The sequence below is a fragment of the Spermophilus citellus genome (assembly GCF_964194105.1).
Source record: "Spermophilus citellus genome assembly, chromosome: 16".
In the NCBI taxonomy this organism is placed as follows: domain Eukaryota; kingdom Metazoa; phylum Chordata; class Mammalia; order Rodentia; family Sciuridae; genus Spermophilus; species Spermophilus citellus.
The window spans coordinates 72570392-72591285 of NC_138196.1; the positions used below are offsets into that span (position 1 = coordinate 72570392).

A 20894-nucleotide genomic window follows, 5' to 3' on the forward strand; every position below is an offset into this window, starting at 1 on the left:
ATAGACTTGCCTGCAAAGACTGAGCCCCTGAAAGCCCTTCTCAGGTAGAAGGGGCTCAAGCAGACAGATGGTTGATCACTGGAGTGCCCCTGTCACTCTGTCTCTGTACACTCCTGTCCTGGCTGCCTGGGAAGCACAGGTCTGGACAAGGCCCAGGGACCTGCACTATAATTAAATCAGATCCACAATTGGCAGCTCCACAGAAGGTCCTCACCTGCCTCTTGGTCCCTCATCTCTAAGCAGCTCTGGGGTCAGGCAATAGAACATGGTTTACAATTGCTGGCAAAAAAAGGAGGGAAAAGGAGGGGAAGGAGAGAGACTATGGGCTGGGTTGCCCTCTCTCCATGTCTCCTGTCTTGGAATGCACTTCTTTTGGTCCCTTTTAGGTGGAAACATCTTAGGCAGGGACCTCAGGGTAGCACCCTCATTTCTTGGCAGGCTTTCCCGAAGGCATTTTATGCCAAAGACAGTGAGGCCTAATTCCAGCCTGCCCTGTCCTCCGACCTGCCCTGTCCTTCTTTAACAAGTTTGCAGTCTCTTGTCAGCTTCTAAATCTCTGCAGCAAGGAAGGTCAGGTGGGAGTTTAATAGCCGAGAGGGCAGCCCTTTGAACTGGAGCCTCAATCCCACATGTGGGAGGTTTGCACCACTGCATAATTTAAGGGGTGGGGCTGAGAATGCCTGGGGGACACGGCGGGCTTCCTTTGTTTCTGGGCAGCTCTTGGAGACCTCTTAAGTCACTTTTAATCCTAGAATTGAGTGGCTGTGCAACTGAGCTGGCACAGGTATGGCAGCAACCCCTGCCCTAACGTTCCCACCAGCCACCAGCCACGTGAGCCCCCTGTGGGCAGACACTACCCTCTCCCCAGCATGTCAGAGCATTGCAGATGCTGCACTTAAATGAGGCAGTTCTAACTCAGATCATCAGATTGGATACCTATTAGCTGTGTTCCTCAACTCTCTGGGCCACACCATTAGCAGGGAAATGTTCTTCCTACTGGGAATCCACTGGTGTGGAGAGGTAAAGAGAAGGAAGCCAATTTGGAGCCCTCCTGTAAGGTGCGGGAAACATCTGCCTGCCACTCCATGTGGGAAAACGTGTGTCCTCAACAGAAGTAGTTTCTCCTTGGCCCACCCTGGCTGCTCCCCCAACCATTTTGTTCAGTGCCATTTAAGCATAAGTGTGTCTCCCATTTCCCAGTGCAGAATCAGACTCCTTAACATGGTTTTTGCATTTTCCTATGTGAGACCCATCCAGACCTGGGCCCTCTCACATCTGTGCAACAGAGAGGTTTAGAAGGAACCAAGAGGTTTCATTTTATTTATTTTTCTTTCTCCACTTTTTCTGTTCTTAGGTGCTACATAATCCTGAAAATGACTCAGCTGGGAAAGACCTTGACTATGAAGAAGGAGGCAGGGGGAAGGAAGAAAGGGGAGAGGAGTAACCTCCCCTCTATTCAGTGGTTCAGCCTGGGGAGAACTCTTCATCTCCTGAAGTCTGTTCAGCAGCAGCCAGGTCATCCCTGGGGGTGAAGGGAAGCCCAGCTGGCTAGGACAGCCTTACCCTGTCCCTCTCTCCTCCCCTCCTGCATGCACATTTGACACAAGCCAATCTAAGAAGAGATCTCCTTTCAGTGCTGGGCCCCCACCTTGGCACATTCAATGATGTAACACTCATCTGCCTATGTAATTTCATGGGCTTTTAGTCTATTTTGATTTAGTCAGATTGACATCATACATGCATGATGTCAATTTAACGAATTTGCAGATCCAGACAGGCAAAGGTGAAAGTGATTCCCTCCCATGCTGTTTTCAGTTAAAACAGTCTCCCTTTGCCAGAGTACGCAGATGACAAGGTGGCAGGCACTGGTGGCACTGCCTGACCCAATTTGTCCCTTCCTGGCCCCTGAACATGCAGGCACACCAAGGGTGTACAACCTCCTGCTCAGGCCATGCAGCCTCAGGTTCAGTCTCCTCCCTTTGGAACTGGTGGGAAGGCTGTATGAGGGTGGGTGCTGACATAAATTGAGCTACTACCATGTTTCATGTGATTTTGCTTTATATTGGCTCATGCGATTTCCATAAAAATTCTATATAAGACACAATACATGTTACAGATGAGAAAACAGGCTCACAGAGGCAAGTAACTTGCCTAATACCACACTTTCAACAGGTAGGAGATCAGGATCTGAACGCTGGTCTATCCGATTCCCAACACCATGTTTTTTCCACTCTCTAGTCTCAAATTCCTCCACAGGTTCAACACACATGAGCAACCCTATGCCTCACCTTTAGGGCTCACCTGGTCTCTCCCCGTGGGCAGCAGGTGCTCCCTGGATGGGGACAGACAGCTCCTGGAGGCTAAGGGAGCCTGGCACAGGCTGAGGTAACTCCTGAGTCACCAGCTGTCCTCACAGACTGTCACAACCATATTCCTTCCCTCAGCTGCATGGTGTTTAGCAGACAAGAAGAAAACTCTAGGGCAGGTACCAGGTTGAAGAGCCTTCCAGAGTAAGGCAGGCAGGCAATGCTGTTCTGGCCCCTTGCACTTCTGAGGTGGAGGGATGTCCCGCCTGTCCTGGCTTGTCACCAATCCCAGATGGGCACCTGCCTCCTGTCTGGAATCTCCCTGGGTGGTGTCGCTGCTCCAAGTGGTAAGCGCTGCTGACTGGCACCCCACAACTCTCCCATTCTGTTTGGGTTTGCGTTAAGCTGTGCACATATGAGAGACAGAGGCTGGAAACTTTTTTCATTTTTAAAAGTACCAACTGGTAGCAACTGCGTCTGGCATAGGAAGCCTTTGCTGTCACCTTCTCTGGGAGCATCTCGAAATACTCAGAAGGGCAGAAAAGGCAGAGGAACAGGAGAAAAGAAGTCGTCTAAAGCACCCAGAGAAACAAGAAGGAAGAGAGGAGAGGAAAAGAGACCTGGGTGTGTGGGCCATCACTGATGTGGGTGGGGAAGAAAATCCACCAGGCTGGAGACATCTCCTTATGGACGTGTGTCCCCAGGGCAAACCTGCCTTCCACTCACAAACTGAGGGTGCAATGAACTCCACCGGTTCTCCAGTCCCGGCCCACAATAGCAGTGGGTTAGTGAGTCTCCAAGGGGAAACGCTAGCCCTGGATCTGTCACTAACCAGCTATGGGAGCCTGAGCAAGTTGCTCTGCACTTCTCTGTTAAAACAAAACAACAACAAAAAACGGGGTACGGGAGGCAGACCTCTATCATTTCTTACAGATCCAAAGCAGGGAAGCATTGCCCACATACCCTGTTATATAAATACGTTCTGGACCCAGAACCTTGACTTTGGACTATGAACTTTCCCCCTCTTGAAGCCTCAGCTACCTGAAATATTTCCGGGTGACAGAGTGTCTCTGAGAGCAGGTGCCATCAACTAGGAGGTAAGGGAAGGAGAAACAGGCATTCTAATAAGCAAGGCTATTTCTAGAAAGAAGCCGCTCGCTCTACCTTCAAAATCTATTCTATACTCCTTGGCTAGATTCACTTCCTCCAACCAAGGTCCGCCTCTTGCTCTCTGCCACTCCTCTGCCTCCCAGATAGCATTTGTGCTCCTCAGCAGAGAGCACGAGGCCCTGCTCCACCCAATCCAACCAGCCTTCTAGTCTCCTACCACTGGCTGTCCTCCACCTTGCCACCCCCCTCTTGATCCCTGCAAAAACCACACCATCTCTAGCCCTTTGGGGACAGGGTCTCACAAAGTTGCTTAGAGCCTCTCTAAATTTCTGAGGCTGGCTTTGAACTCACGATTCTCCTGCCTCAGCTTTCCAAGCTGCTGGGATGACAGGTGTGTGCCACCACACCTGGCCCAGGATGATTTTTTAAAAAATGTATTTGTCTCATCCCCAATACCAGAGCAATGATGGCAGCAGATCTGTGGTTGCACCTCCCAGGATTCAGCCCATAGTCTGACATGAACCTAGCATTCTATAAGAGTGGAACAAAAATAGAACTGGGCTCCTAGGGTTCACAGCAAGACTTCTCAGAGAAAAGGCAACAACCTGGGAAAACATTTATTTTTGTGGGTGGGGAGGGGCGTGGAGAGGGTGATGGGGATAGAAGGACTCTGAAGGATCCTCCCAACCCTGAAGTGTGTGTTCATATGCAGGGTACGCAACATTTCTTCAATGCAGACTCTAGTTTCCTGATGAATCTTAGATCCCTGGACTGTAGCACCTATATAGAAGTTTTCTGTGGGGCTGGGATGTGGCTCAAGCGGTAGCGCGCTCGCCTGGCATGCGTGGGGCCCGGGTTTGATCCTCAGCACCACATACAAACAAAGATGTTGTGTCCGCCGATAACTAAAAAATAAATATTAAAAAATTCTCTCTCTCTCTTTAAAAAAAAAAAAAAAAAGAAGACGTTTTCTAAGTTAACAGCTACTATTAGAGAGCCCAGGGAAGCTGAAGCCCTGCGCTGCTACACTGCTAGATTAGAAAATTGAGTTTCAGGAAAAGCCGGCACCTGCCCCACCAGCTTTTGAGCAGGGCAGCTGCAGCCTGGCCGGGGGAGGAGCCCAAGGCAGCTGGGGACTCCTTTCTGGGCCTCCTTCTGTGGCCAGCTCACTTTACCCTGCAGGTGGAGCTGGGGGTGGCTCCTCTGGGCTCCTCTTGTTTCCCCCACCTGCCTGCAGTGCGGTTTCTCCACTGGCGCCACGGAGGCGTTGGGGCTGGGGGAATTTGATCAGCAGGGCCGGGGTGTGGTGGGGGGTTGTCTCCTGGAGATGTGAACACAGCCCAATCCTCCCTTCCTCCTCCCCTTATACTTCTGAGATGTCCTTTCAGCCAGGAGCAGGGGGAGCAGAGCTGGAATGTCTGAAGGTTGCAGTAAATCAGCAGAGCTGTCTGGAGTGCTCAACTTGTCCTCTGAAATGTGCTGCTCATGACCTCCATCAGGCTCAGGGGCAGGACAGACCCAGCTCAGGCATCCTGCAGAAACTAGGGATGAGGCTGCCTCTTGGGGATTTGCAGGTCAAGAGCAGCCTGGGGGCTCATGGTCCCTGCCCCTTGGCAGTCTCAGCATGGTGTGTCCCTCTGCCTTCCTTGTGGTGTGGGGGCTTCTGTTCTCAGGGTTTCCCCATCATTTCTCTCTAGGAGAGGGTAAAAGGAACCTGGATTGAGCGTGTCCTAATTCCCAAGCCTTGTTGAGTTGGGGATGTGTTCCCCTTCCTCTCCCAGTGACCAATCAACTCTTATCAGTGATTTAGAGAACTTCCTGTTGAGGTCACTCTGCCCTGTCTGATGCTGTCCCTGCTGCCTAATGCCGTCCCTGCTTTTCTCCACTTCCTGCCAGCTCCAATGCAATGCATGGGCATCAGAAGCGCCATCGCAAGGTGCCATGCATTAGTTGGAGATCACTGGGAGCAATTTACACCAGGACAGAGCTCTCTAAGTTCCTGCTCTGCTAGCCTGTTTCCTGTGGAAACCTTACCCTGGCTGGAGCTTCCTCACTGAGATGGTAGACCAATCCTTGCAAGTTCCTTCGTTATTCTTTCTTCTCCTGCCTGCCTGAGTTTCCAAGTTCTGTGTCCCTTGGGCATAGAAAATCCAAAATGGCTGAGTAAGAAGAGCTTTCACAGGCCTTACCACCATCGGTCTCAGCCATGTGGTGCTGAGCCAGGACAGTATCCAGGGCCTGCTGCTGTACATTGGAGGCAGGACACACTTTCTTTCAAGGGGCTTATCATCTCAGCCAGGAGGGACGAGAGAGATGAAAAGCTAAATTCCTACACTTGGGAACAAGTGCTCAGTAGGATTGACGAGTACATACTGTAGAATTCAAGGAACAAGGAACAGAGCTCTCATGGAGGGCGGGAGCCTTCTCTCTCCCTGGCTCTCTTTTCCTCCTTCCAGACGGGCCTTGTGCAGCCCTCAGAGGTGAGTGGGCCCCTGCATCACCTCCCACTCCCCTATCACAGCCCCACCATCGAGTGTCAGCGGGGTCAACAGGGAAAGGTGCCTGCAAACCCTAAGCTTTGTTTCTCTGCCCCCCCTACTCTCTCTTCTCTCCTTCCCTCTCCCCTCTTCTTGCATGTCTATACTCAATCTCTCTCTTTACAGCAGGAATATAATGTTCGGCGGCTTTACACCCACTCTCTGAATGCTGCCAGCGAATAATGACTAAGGTGGTGGGTGGAAGTACAGCAAGTTGAGACCAATTTAGCAGTCCAGGGTGCCAGGAGGAGGGTGAGTTAGCAGCAAATGGCTTTGCAAAGGCAAGGGGAGCGAAGGTGCCCCCAAAGCCAGCAGACCATCAAGCCAAGTGCAGGGCCCGGCCCCGAGTGCCCCAGGCAGGGATTGCCACAGCCACCGGGCGAGTCTCCATAGTGAGATGCAGGCACAGGACAGGGCAAGGTTTGGGATCAAAGCTCACCACAACCCCCAATCTCAGCTCCACTTTGGACATCTCTTGAGGGGCTCCTTTAATATATGCCCCTCGAGCTGTGAGTCTCACCTAGACTGGTTCCCCCTCTCTAGATGCTGCCTGGCTTGGGAGGATCTGCAGCTCTGAAGGGCTCGTGGGCACCCTAGACTGTCTGGGCATGGACGAGATGGAGGTTCTGTGATATGGGGGAGGGGGCTGCCTGAGCACACCTCCCATCATGCTATAGGGAGGCCGGTCCAGCTAGACAGATGAGGGGCACTTCCTGGTCCTGAGAACTTAGGGTCTCTCTCTCTGAGGATGGGTGTTCTACCACGCACTTGTGAGTGTGTGAATGGGTACCAGAGGAGGGCACAGCTCAGGGGGAGGGGCGGTAGCTGTGGATGAATGAATTGTGAGGTGCTGCACGTGCTCAGGCAGACTTCCTGGAGGAAGTTCTCTTCTCCCACACGGATAAATTGACATAAAGGCAAATCTATCCGTGATCAGAGGGCTGCTCTTTGCCGCCTTTGTCCCACTGGACGCAACCTACATCACATCTGTTCAGACACTAATTTGCCCATCACTTAGTAAGAAAAATGTCCCCTCTCTCTGGATGGATTAGTACAACCAGCTCTGGTTGTTAGCTGACACACACAGACCCTGCTGGTACCGACTCTTTCTTCCACTTTCCCTGGGCCGGCCCCTGCACCCTCCTTCCCACGACACTCATCAGTCCTTTCCTCCACTGGGGGCGGCCTGTGTCCCAATCACTCCCCCAGAGATCTGGTTTCCACACAGTGCTTAAGTTCCCAGCGAAGAGACTGCTACCCTGTATCAGTGTGGAACTTAGTTGCTATGGTCAAGAAATTGACTATGGAATAAAGCATACCAATAAATATCACTAATTCAGATTCTGGGGCAATAAAATAGTGCTCTCATTTCAATGTGAAGTGGACCCAAAAAACCTTACAAATTGATTAGCTATGAAGAAAAAACAAAATTGGGCATGGTGGCATACACCTGTAATCCCAGCAGCTCGGGAGGCTGAGGCAGGAAGATTGCAAGTTCAAAGCCAGCCTCAGTAACTTGGTGAGACCTTGTCTCGAAATAAAAAGGGCTGGGGATGTGGCTCAGTGGTAAAGCACCCTGGATTCCATCTCTAGTACCCCCCCCCCAAATAAAATAAAATATGCTAAATTTCATTCTTTAAAGCAAACTCCAAGGAGACATTCTATTGTCCTAGTTTATTGGTTTTTTTTTTTTTTTTTGAGCTTTTATTACACACACACATACAAAGTGCTTAGGGAGAAGAGAGGAATAGAAAAAGTGAGAAAAAATTTTGAAGATGTACATGCTAAATTATAATAATTATGAAAGTAACTGAAATCTAATTAGACTGGGGGTAGAGCCCGGTGATAGCGCACATGCTTAACATGTGTTGGCCCTGGATTTGATCCCCAGCACCCGCCCCTGCATAATCCGTAGGGTCCAGTTATAGCATGACTGGGAGGCGGAATAATGGGTTCAAATCTCAACACTCTTCGGAAAATCTTAAAAGACCTCCTACACCTCTAAAAGGTTCACTCAATTTCTTTGTCTGCCAAATGATAAAGGAAATCTTCCAGGGTTGATGGGAAATATTAATAACAATGTGTTCCCTTTTAAAGTCTGAAGTCCTGTGCAAGTAAAAACAGGATTAAAATCATTATTACCGGAAGCTTAGGGATGGCTGAGGGCAAGGTTCAGACACAGTGTGATGTGGGAGGCACAGAATAGAAACTGTAGCGAGAAAAGGCTGCTTCACCCTGCAGCCTGGCAACTGAGTCCAGCTCTGCTTGATGTCAGCCAGAGGGTTTGAATGACTTCCCTAAACCCTTGGACGAGGAGCTCTGTATACTGGAAGTGGTCCATCTGCACACTGATTGGAGGCAGAGGTGACAGGTGAGTTACCTCCGCTTTTCATTCACCATGTCATTTTGGAAGGGGGAGATAGGCTCCTGCTAGGGTTCCCCTGGGAAGAGAAAGCCTCAGCTCCTCGGTTCTCGGCTAGCGTCTTGGAGGACTGACTCTGGGGACTGCTCCAACTACTCTATACCTTCCTAGATTCAATTTCAAGGTTCAGTTCATGACCATGACCTCCCTCATATCTCTAGTTCACCTCCTTCCAGCGGGACAGCTGCTGCATTCAAAGTTGGTACAAACCCATTTCCAATTTACTTGTTACTGATTCATGTGAGCTGGTTCCTCTTTCCAATTATTTTTTTAGCCTTTAAAAATAAAAATCACCCATCTCCCTGGCACCTCACATAGATAAGATCTTGACTAAATAGTGAAATGCAGAGTTTTCCAAACTTGAATAGTGATCTTTGAAAGGAAATCTAAACTCATTATGAATCCTGGATAACACACATTGCCAACTTGATTTGAGAAATACCGAGGTGATGCAAAGGGCACAGGAAGAGAGCCACCTAATGGTGTGGCCTTGGAGAAACCATGGCCAGATTATCTACCCAAACATGGTAACAAGTCATAATTCCCAGTTCAGTGTCAAGAGTGTCCTAACTGCAGGAGCACAAAGATCAATTCAAAAGCAAACTAAAATGTGAGAGCTAAGATGTAAGCTACCTAAAGATTCCCCAGACTGGATAGCTCTTTGCTGGCAAAATCCCAGAACCCCTTCATTATTGTCCTGGAACAATCTGCCCCAGAGGATTGAAGTGTACAAAGCCCTGGCTCTAAATCCCATTTAGCATCTCCCCCCTTCTGTACTTGTACGTACTTGGACCTGGAGATGGAGTGGGTGAGGACTGGGATTCTCTTAGGCACCAGAAGTGTTGGAGGCAGTGCCTGGAACAAAGCAGGAGCAGCTTACCCAGGCAGAGGCCCTATAACAGAGGAAGGGAAGTGAGAAGTCACACCAGCAAAGTGTGCCCGTGCAGAAATCCACCACTGGATGTCACAGTGCTCCCTGCCAAGGGAACTCCTCATCATAACCCAGCGGTGTATTCTGAACTGGGAATTCAAGAGAAGACCTCTGCTTCTGGGAACTTTGCAGTTCTTGGGAAGTCAGTGAATCAACACCCTGACACCACGGGATGGTGGCAAGAACTCAGAGGAAGGCCCTTGACCAGACTAGCTAGGGGGAGAAGTAGAGGTGCCAGGTGAGAATATTCTGCACAGAAGGAACATGTGTTTCTCTGCTTAATGGCAGCAGGAGAATGTGGAAGGAGCCAGGGTCTGGAGTCTTATGGACCTGAATTCCAATCCCTGTCCCTGTAGCCTCTAACCTAGCTAAGTTATTTCATTCTCCTCTGATAATCACACATGCCTGACAGGGCTGCAGTGAGACTTAAAGGAGATAATGACTAAAAAGTACTGGGTACACAGAGTATTTAGTGAATGGCATTAAATCTCATTACAATATTGTCCATCTCACTAGTCCATCAGCTGCTTGATCCCGAGCTCTTCATCATTACTGTATTCAACTCTGCAGCCTTTCTGGAGTGCCCATGCTTTGGGAGAGTGTGAGGACAAGATTTGCCATTCAGTGTTGAGAAGCCAGAGGTCTGCATGCATGGGTGAAGAGGTAGACGGCATTGGCGCTCTCAGCACACCCACCTTTCTAATGCTAGCCCTTGCCACCATTTACTGAAGCACATGCAGATGGAGGGGGCTTCCTACAGACATCCAAGTGCATGAGCTGAATTGGCAAAGCAGGTTAAATTGTTAAAGTGCACAGTGGCAGCAATAACTATTAAATGACAACCATCTTGAGCATCAGTGAATGTCCCACCCTCCCTCTCCCTTGCTTACAGACACCCTCTCATCCTGGAAAGATACCTTTCCTTCCTTTTCCCACTGTTTTCTCCTGATTTCCATCAAGGTGAGTGTCTCACACTTAAATCTACCCAGCTAGGGCCTCCTTTTTGAACTCCCATTAGCCTAGACTTTGTTCCCAGTAGCTGTGGGGCCTCAGGGGGCACCCCTCCCTTCTGGTGCCCCGGTTTCTCCACTGGCAGACACAGAGAGTAAACCATGTCTCATGCCAACCTGGTAGTTACATTGTGAGGATAAAGGAGATAACAAATGAGATAATATCTATGATGCACAGAAAGTCCCTCAGAAGAAAGGCGCTGGATAAATGCAAGATGTAGGGCCACACCTGATTAGTGTGTATGCTCTGCCCACAGCTCCTGCCCACAGACTCTTCTCCAGCCTTGAACACAACCACCCTTCTTGTCTGTAAAGGCTAGCTGTACATACCCATATGCACACACCCTTCAAACACTTCCATTTTCCCTGAGTGCCTGTAGAAAATTATTTTTGAACTTGGAGGAAGCTCTAGTTACAAATCCTCTCTTGCCCCTAACCGCAGCCTCCTCTCCAGGGTCTTGGTGTAGGCAGCTGATCTCCCCGTGGCTGGGCTCCAGGGCTCCCAGGATCACTAGTAGGCTGCACTTCCAGCAGAGGGGGGGACCCTTCTCTGGAGCAGCAAAGCTTTGTCCAGAACTCAGTGCCTGCTCACCAGCTTGCCAGCACTCAATGACCAGAGCAGGGGGGCTGATAGTAGACTGCTTAGGTGCTGGGGATCCATCAGCATCCCTTGTTTTTAGGAAGTGAGATTCGGAAGCCAACAAGTCTGCAACACTTTCCCAGGCATGACACCGGGGGGCCGGTGAGCAGAACACTCATATGCTCCGCAATTCAATCCTTTCCACTTGGAGCAGAAAAGAAACGTCACCTGGCCCTTGATGTTTCCGTGCCTGTTGCTGCCTGGTTGTGTGCTCAGCAGGCTGCTGACAAGAGGAGTTAAGCCTATAGTAGGGTGGGCTGGGGAGGGAGTGGGGGCCTGACTGCCTGTGGTGGGGGGAAGGATTGCACATGACTGTGTGTCAGATACTGCCTGCATTACACGTCCAGGACTGATCCTGGTGATCTGTAGTTCCAGAAGGCCGCTGAGACACCAGGTTCACCCACCTTTCTTTCTACCCACTTCACCTCCCGTGATTTATTCCTTCAGGGAAACATGCCAAGCGTCTAATTGCATCCGTGTCCTCTCCCCACCCGTGCGACCACGGCCCATCTCCGAAGTTCCAGGCAGCGAAGTTCAGCGACTGGTCCTTAACTGTCGACCCTCTTTGGGGCCTCAGCCCCTGTGTCCTCACTTCCTCGCCTCACCTCTGACACTAGTGTCACCTAACACTTATGTCTCCAAGATCAGATTCGGGGCTGGGAGTAGGTAATCCCTGTCTGCCAGAGACCAGACAAAGACAGAAGGACTGACGGACGCACCATCATTTCCTTGGGGCTAGGGCCAGATCAGCAGCACCCACGGTGGCAGAGGGGGAAGACCCTGACAGCTACATGCGGAGACAAAGCCACCTAGACAGACACTGACACAGACAAAGACCGACGGACGCCAGGACGCACGCACGGATTGGCACGCCGCGCGGGGAGCTCAGTTTCCCCTGCAGCTGGGCGCCTGCCGCGGCCGCAGACACTCCACGGGAGCCGGCACGATCCTTGGTCCACCGCACCTTACCTGCGCCCTGAGCCTCGGGGCTGGTTTAGGATGTTCTTCTTTTTCTTCTTTTTCCGGCGCCTTTTGCGGTGTGCTCCAGTCTCCCTTGCTCCAGAGCTGGGGTGCCGGGTAGGTCCCTGCGGCGCGGGCAGCAGCTCGCGGCTCCCGATCGCTGGACCAGGCGAGCAGAGAAACTTTCGGCCTCCCAGCCGGTCCGCAGCCACCGCAGCAGCCAGCTCTCTGCTCGCCAGCCTCTGCGCGGGGTCCCCAGCCGCGGGCGGGGCGGGGCGCGGCGGGGCGGGGCCAGCGCCGGCGCCGCTGATTGGCCGGGCGCTGCCGGCAGCCTGGTCCTCCCTGAGCGCGGCCTTTGTTCCCGGCTGACAGCTGGGGCCGCTCCGACCCCCGGGCAACTCCGTGCTCACGGCCCGCGCCGGACGCGCTTCCCGGTCTCTGCGCTCTTACTCTACCAGACCGCACCCGCGGCACTGCCCGCTCAGTCTTTCTCGCCGCTTCCTTTCTCCCACTTTTCCTATCCTGATCTAACCCCGCCTTCCTCCGTTCATTCCCAGCACACCCCTTTATCCATCCCCTCTCCTGCTCCCTCTGTCTGCATTCCCCTCTTCTTCAACACTCCTTCCTCTGACAGCTTCATTTTCCCAATATTATCTCCCCACCTCTCGACCCAGCAGAAAGCCGGGTTTCTGGGTTTCAAGACCCGCCGGACTAGCAGCTGAGTGCAGGGCATTGCTTCCCCACGCCAGAATTTGAGACTGGAGCCCGGAGCGCCGGCACTCGCACTCACAAACGTTTCCAATCACACTTTTTCGCCTCGGTCACAGGGGGAGCTTCAGGTGAAGGCAGAGGCCCGCTTCGTTTGCAACTATTAACTGCACCCCAGTCCCCTTCGGACGCCCTCATTTTCACATCCACCCTCACTTTCAACTTCTCACAATTGAGCAGGAAGGGCAATCAAGCTCACAAGTTTTGGCCGGACAAAGGGTCACTTGAAGGGGGACTGTGGAAGGGGTGTCAGGTGCTGCCTGAGGGTGCACTGAAGCTAATCCGTGAAAAACAGGCGTGGCAGAAGGCACAGCTCTGTGCAGCGGGTGTCAGCCCTAGCCTGAAAGAGGCAAATGTGGAGGTAGGGGGGATGGGAAAGAAGTGGTCAGACCGAGGTGCTGACCTCTGATTACACATAGAATGGGGAAAGACAGCCTAAAGGGGAAAACCCGTTTTTTTTTCTTTTCTTTCTTTCTTTTTTTCTTCTGCCACTCCCTTGCTCAAAACCCAGCAGGAAAGCCTCCCTGCCTCCTGGGCTTGACCCTGAAGAGCCCGATTCTAGGTTTCCACTACCGCAGAAGAGGGATTTAAGAACTCAGATCTTGGCACTTGTCATTTGAGCCAGCACCTTCAATCCCCTAGGGTAACAATTCCCAGAATGTAAACTTGAGGGCAGAGATTTATTTGTTCTATTATGTTGTGAGAAGTTTTGTTCACAGAGGTATCCCTAACACCTGAGACTTGCCAGGCACATAGTAGGCTATCAATAAATGTATGGAAGATGATATGTCATGAGCTTTGTAATGTTTTGAACAACCAATAAAAATAAATAAATAAATAAATAAATTCTTCGAAACGACGAATTCATAGATTATAGGTTTTCTGGGAGGATTAAATGAGAAACCCTGGCTTGTGGTAAGAACATACGTGCATGCTAGCAATTACACATAACACTACAACGTCTATGTGTCGATCACAAAGTCTACCTGGCAGCCTCCTCTCCTTTACCCACCAGTGCATGTACCTGTCTCTTAATCTGAAAAGCTTTTCTCCCACTCCTCTCTCTCTCAAAGTCCAATGCCTAAAATGCAATATTTACTCACACTTTCTTTGATAATCCCAGGCAGAATGATGCCTCATTTCTCTAAAGTTTCATGTTTCTTTGGGTCCCATTTATTGATATATCATGTATGCTTGCTCTCAGGTAGGAATGTCTAGGGAATTTTTGCTGAAGGTGTGAATATAGATCCAATATTCTGACACTTAAAGGTAAGGCTGGATTCTGAGAAGGTGGATTTGGGGACCAGGGGGTTTCCAGACTTCAGTCAAACTCATTTTTTGTCTTAAGATGTGGCATTTGATGGAACCAGGCAAAGAACTCCTCAAGCCCATTCCTGGTTCTGGCTCTGACACTGGCTATTTATATGCTCTTGGACAAGACACTTTCCTGGTTTGTCCCGGCAAGGCCGAAATTGTGCTCATCTGCAAAGTGGGCAGTTTAAATAAGTTATTCCTTACGGGCCCTCCTGCAGCACTGACATCTCCAATGGAGATGCTCAATAGAACACTGATTATGATGTGCGGCCATATAAGGAGTGCATTAGGCAGAGTGTGGGCAGTGTGTTGGTGTGTACAGGGTGGGACTGGGATGTGCCATGGAATGACAGAAATACCCTAGGGAAGGGATTCTTCAAAGATGAAGTAGTGGCCAGGTGAGGCGGTGCACACCTATCATCCCAGTGATCTAGGAGACTGAGGTGGGAGGATGGCAAGTTCAAGGCCAGTCTGGGCAACTTAGTGAAACTCTGTCTCAAAATAAAAATAAAAGAGGGCTGGGGATATAGCTCAGTAATAGAACACCCAGATTAAATCCCCAGGACCACAACGTCGACAACAAGTACAGAAACAACGATCAAGTGGGTGCCTGGAGAGGGGGTGCGAGTGAGGAAGCAGGAGGGGGAAGACCTGTGATGGATGACACTGTATATGTGTGTTGTGGTTGTAGTGTGTGTTTGGGGGGGGGTGGATAAAGAGAGAGAGGGAGAGAGAGAGAGAGAGAGAGAGAGAGAGAGAGAGAGAGAGAGAGATAAAAGTCTCTGGAACATGATCTCCAGCAGAACAAAGCCATAATTAGCTCCTGATTCAGCCATCAGGTATGGTACTGCTATGGCTGAATGAGTTCACACATTCCATTCCCCCAAACTGTGGATTTCTTAATGTGACTTTCCCACTTTCTAGTCTTGTGAAGGAGCTGGCCCTTCCTGGACATCTGGGTTCCTGAGAAGCTGTCACATTGGGTCTCTGCATCCCTTCGCCTCTTCCTTGTTTGAGTCAAGTCTAGAAAGCAGGATCATAAAGCTTGTGCTTGTGAAAATTCCTGGCCTCCTCCTCTATTTGCCCCCTGCATACAGGGCTTACTGTTCTGGCTTGGCATCTCATTCTTCATTGCCAAGACCCAAGACTGGCCACACAGGACCAGACTCATGTGCCAGGTGAGCAAGCTGCCTGTCTGGATTGCAAACATCTCTGCCTGTCTTCCTTGATATATTTTCACTTATCACAATTTAAATAATTGCTTAGATTTATGTTTGTCTCTCCAACTCTTCTATAAGTTTCTTGTTCAAAGACAACCACGTCTCTCCTTATTCAACACTGAATCCCCAGAACTCAGCACACAGATGGTATACAATAAGCACTCAAAATATACCTGGATGGCTCTGGAGATGTAGCTCAGTGGTAGAGTGTTTGCCGGGTGTGCCTGAGGCTCTGGGTTTGATCCCCAGCACTGGAAAAATACTTGAATGGATACTGTGGTGTGTGTGTGCGTGTGCTTGGGATGATGTTTCAAAAAGAAGTGGACTCAAATTCAGAAGATCCACCTCTGTTCTTGCTTCTTCTTCATTATTCTTGCTTGCAGTTTTGTTACAACATTTTTTGAGATCAGTTTCCCCTCAGTAAAATGGGTCTAATGACATTTGCATTCTCCATCTCGTGGCAGTGGTAAAAAGATGGAAAGAACAGGGTTAAAGGTGGTGTGGAAGCTACACAATGGCACATAAATATTTAATACTGTGTTGGCAGGTAAAAAAGGCTAATTCTAGGTAAGTGAGGCTGGCTAATCTCTAGAAGTAGAAGAGAAAATTCATGAGGCCACTGAACAAAGCTTTAATGGATCAACAGGTTGTACCCACTCTATCTCCTCGCCACCCCAGTCAAGGAAAAGGAAGCCTGATTTTCCTGCAGGTGAAGCAATGCCTCACAGCCTTAGAGGACGTCTCGCCAGAGTCCTGTCCTCCTCTAGAGTAGAAAACAGTTCCCCTGGAGTTGCCCTGGGTATGCAGCTTTTGTTACCAGAGTGCACCTCTTATCTCTGGACATGAGCAAACTGTGCTTTGAATTGGGAGAAGCATCTTTTCCTTGACCTCTCTGGGTGTTCTGAAGATAAGCATGGTGCAATGCAAGTACCTTCCTAGAAAGTACCGTATGACTTTGAGGAATTGTTTATCATTATCATTATCACTGGCATTATTATCTGCAACTTCATTCTAAGTATTTAACCCAAATTCAGGTTGAGGAGACCAGAGAAGCTACAGGGGGAACAGACACCCTGAGTTGCCCTGGGAGAACTTGCTGACATCAGGATTCCCAGTCAGTGATGACCCCTTTCCACTTAGATGCTCAAGGTACATTAGGAAATATGTCCACCTTACTCTCTCAGTGAAAGAAAAAAAATGCATCAAAGAGCAAGCCTGGTGACTGGTACAGTGCCTGAGTGCGGTTTGAGCCGGTAGTGGTGACCACAGGCAGGCAGTCTTCCCCTGAGCAGAGAACAGTGGACCAGCCAGCTTGTCTAGTGCAAGACCAGGGCTCAAATGGCACTAACGGCTTCTAGTGTGAACAGGTTAGGATAATTCTGGAGGAAGCCTTTGATATAAAAGCCAGATCTAACTGGACTACAGAGAACTAAGAAGGAGAAGTTCTGGTTGATGCTCCCGCTCCTCCCCCTCTCCTTCCAACAGAATGGGGTTCCAGGTCAGTTTACACCTGGCTTCACACTGGTATCAGGGCTCAGGTCTTCCCCTCTTGGTTCTGCCATCTTCAGAGCATGAATATTGTCCTCGGGATTTCAGGATGGAGCCCTCAGTCTGATTATCACATACAGAACCAGCAGTGGACCAAGGAATGATAAATCTCTGTGACTGAGTTTCTTTGTTAGAATGAAGGAAGCCTTTCCCAGGTGGTCCTCAGTTGATACAGAACAGGAGTGGTCACATCACATAGTGGCCATTGTCAGATACTGTGGTGTGTGTGTGTGTGTGTGTGTGTGTGCACACGCATGCACGCGCGCACAGGTGCACACATTTGGCTTTGTCCAAGCATTTTGAGGGTAGACTAGATATCGAGGTATACCTGTGAATCTCACCTTTGTCTTTGAGAAGGCGGAAGCCTTAGAGAGAACAAATAGTCATAGTGTGCCTATTGTATATCACATCTCTGTTGGACACTTTATCTATAGTATTCTATTTAATAACCATAGAAATCATTATCTCTATTTTCCAAATGAAAAAACTGCAGCCCAGTGTGGTTAAGTAATTTGTCCCAATTCTCACCAGTAGTAAAGGGAAAAGGACTAGAACTCAGGCCCATCCAAAGCATTTATTTTCTTTTCTTTCAGACTACCTATGTAGAATTGATTCTCTTCAACTTTGTTCTAAGCTGAGACCCCACAAATATAGGAGTCTTCCAGGGCCACTATAAGCACAAGACATAAAAGTTCAAATTGCTTTGCTTAGCTCTCAAACACGAGCTACTTCCCCAAGACCTGTGTCTCTCCTCTCACTGCTAGCCCAGAGTTCCACATCATTTCTTCCACCCTATCACAGCCTCTTTTATGTCCATACACTTGTCCTCCTTCCAGTTAGGATTGCAGAAGTGTCTTCTAAGAACCCTGCCAAGCCCTGCCCTGCCCTCCTGGGTCTCCCACCCCAACACTATTGTACCCTGCTCCTCAGGCTTTCACTGTATACTTTGTAGCTTGTGTGCAATTGTTTCAGGGGAATGAATTTTACTTTCCTACTAGATTTTCAGTGCTCTGCTCACGACAGGCACTCAGCAAACACTTAATGCATAAATGAGGGGAAAGACCACCTCTGACGTTTCTATATCCTTAATAACATTCAGCCTACTCCTGAGCACATGGTTGGTGACTAATGGACTAATTGACTTTGGGCTAATTTCTCCCCAGGGTTGAGGAATGGCCTGCAGACAAAGATGTTGGCATGGCCCTTGTCAGTTCTGAGGAAGGCCTTTTATAAATGGGCCCTGTCATGCTCACATTTGCTCGTAGCCCTAAACTCATTTAAACAAATAGAGCATATGAGACTATGACTTCTGGGAAATCATTTAGTTCCTCTATGGGGAATGTTGGCACATTCATTTCCTCCCCCCAGGGGGGAGAAAAAAATAGCAGAGGCTTTGGAGCCTCTGTGTGCTGCAATTTAATTTACCCATTTACTCAGTGGTATCTCAGGAAGCTGCTCCAGGAGTCCTAGCCAGAGAGGCTGATGTTTTCTTAGGGTAGGAGGCAGAAGGGCTGTTTGGGAGGAGAGTCTGCCCTGGACTTGGGCTCCTGCTGGCCTGCATGGCTTTCCCCCAGGTGCCTGCACCATTTCAGTTTGCATCTCCGTCCCATGTGTTCTGGGATTAATTCTATTCTTTCACTCTGCATATCAAATCCTCTATTGGGCAATCAGATACACACACACACACACACACACACACATATATATATATATATTTTTTCATATTTCTCCACAACATGAACTCAGTGTAGTTACCTGCAAAACTTAGGGGAGAAGCAGCAGAGGGCAGGGGAGGGGATGTGGCACAAGAGGGAGTCTCTGAAGTTGCTTCTAGCATTTCCCCAACAATTACAGGGGGGAAGAAAAAGAGAGAGAGAGAGAGAATATGGTGGCAGCCAGGTGGAGTGGCCCATCTGTAGAGGATCTTGGTTAGACTTGACTAATTTTACCTTCAATGTTCAATAGAGAAAATTGTGTGAAGCATCAGTTTGCTTGAGGTTTCCTAGAGGTGGTGCAGTCCTTCTCCATCTGCAGGGGCCCATCGTCGGGGTCAATCAACTCACAGGCTCTTTTCTTATCATTATTCCCTAAGCAATATGGCATAACAACTACTTAACAGCATGTCCATTGTTAGCAGGTATTATAAATAACCTGGAGATGATTTAAAATACATGGGAGGATGTGTGCAGGTCTATGCAGATTCCATACCATTTTATATGAGAGGCTTGAGTACCTATGGATTTGGGTATCCTGGGGGAGGCAGTCCTGAAACCCATTTCTTCTAGGTTAGAGGGACAATGGTACTGCCTCCTTGTGTGGCTGTGAAGGTAAATGAGGTGCTATGGGCAAAGGACTTAGAACAGTGCTGGGTGGAGAGAAAGACTCTCAAGCGCTGGCTGTTGCTCTTCTTGCCACCCTCTCCCCAGTCAGAAACCCAGGGCCTTTCTACCCATTTTCCCCCTATTAGAAACAGTCCCATGATTTGTCGTGAAGCTCATCCAGCATGACCTTGTAGAGAAAGAACAACATTTAAAGCCTGTGGACCTGGAGTGGGCGACATGGGTTTGAATTCTTCTCTGTACCTAGTGGCTGGTTGTGTGACCTTGATCTAGTCTCTAGGCTCCAAATGCTCGTTTTCCTGGTCTCTTGAGTGATATTAACAATATAATTCTACAGAGTTGGTCACAGGAAATAAAATACATGGTAGACTACAATTCTCTGGGGTAGTGACTACTATAAAATGGAGCACTTCCCACTGGGGCACGCAGGACTGACAGCTTAAAGTCATCTCCTTCCTGACTCTGCCCCACCCCCTTCCCTAAGGTCTTTGAATTCTATCAAAGGAGATAATTACTCTGAATGAATGAGGCAACAATCAATTTTCTAGTGTTGGAAGTGGTCAAAGGAAGTACTTGGTACAGGACTTCCTCTAGTCCTTGAAACCTCAAGGTCAGGTTCTGAGTAGAACTGGAACACCAAGTGCAAAGCCCTAGCTCCCTGTGGGGAGGCAGCCAGGGGAACCAATCCAAAATGGCAGCTTGAGAGGAAGTAGCCGGCTGCCTGTTCTGGAACCTCTCAGAGCAGTGTTTGGAGTGTTCTCTCTCATTAATCCTATTTAAAGCCCTGCTGCAGAGAGAGGGGAGGCGGGGAGTCCTGTTTCAACTTGCAGCGGTGAGGTTCCCTGCCGCCAGCCACCTCCGCGGCTGCAGGGCTGAGCTCAGTGCCAGGAGGGGCAGGCAGCCTTTCTAGGGCCACTGCTGCTGGCTGTCACCACCTCAGCTGCACAGACTTCCCCAACCCTTAGACCTGCGTTTGACTGATCTGACCCTGGCCCTAATCTTGGTGGAGACAGAAGCTGTTTGCCACGGAGGCAGGAGGTGCGGTCTGGCTCTTCTGGTAATGAAGGGTGTTGGGTAGAGGTGACTTTCCATTGAAGTGCAGTGCGGGTTGGGGCCAGAAATAGGGGGCTCTTGTGCAAGACTGCTTTCTGGGAAAGTCCCTCTCCCTCTGGGCCTGGGGAGGTCTTAAAAGCTAAGAACAAATATTCTCCGCTTCTTTCTTTGGGGTTCTCATGGAAGAGCCAGATGGAAGGAGAAAGAACCTCGCTTGCCTTGGAGGGGAAATGTGTGATCAAACCTGTTATTAATGAGGCAGGGCCAGCCTTCTCCAGAGAGAATATGGAGAGTGTTGTCCTCTCTGGTATTATTTCTTGGAAGCCAAGAAGAGACTCCTTTTTCTAACGATCTCCCTGTAACTGAGATCAATGTTTGAGACTCATCTATGGGCGAGACAGAATCTTATACTGTTGTCTGCAGACCAGAGTTCGTGGGTAGCTCTGACATATACCAGCTATGTGACCATTAGGGTCAGCTGACTTAGCTGTAAGGTTCAGAGAAACCCCATGTTAACATATCTCACCCAGTTATTACAAAAGACCAAATGAGGTGGAAGACACTGTACCCAAATGGCAGGATCTCCTTATCCTGACTTATACTTGTTTCCCAATATTCCCATAAGCATTAGGGGCCAAATACTAACATTACAACTACAGAGAAAAGCTCGCCTTCCTCTTGCTCTCAGGACCCTTTCCCTAGGACTTCTGTCTGACAAAGATCTGAGCCTTTCCTA

General features: G+C 49.4%; 1 protein-coding gene across 2 annotated transcripts in view; it reads right to left on the reverse strand.

Annotated features, from left to right (window-relative positions):
* The window catches only part of LZTS1 (leucine zipper tumor suppressor 1), a 51678-nt gene extending 39023 nt beyond the window's left edge, over positions 1 to 12655 (reverse strand). Inside the window, exon 1 of one of the 2 annotated variants that reach the window (XM_081269083.1) lies at positions 11926 to 12655. The gene's annotated coding sequence lies outside the window, so the exon portion shown is untranslated. Of the gene's footprint in view, positions 1 to 9162; positions 9264 to 11925 lie in introns of those variants that run through there. The other variant, XM_081269084.1, reaches the window with a different exon arrangement.
* Positions 12656 to 20894: the final 8239 nt, after the last annotated feature.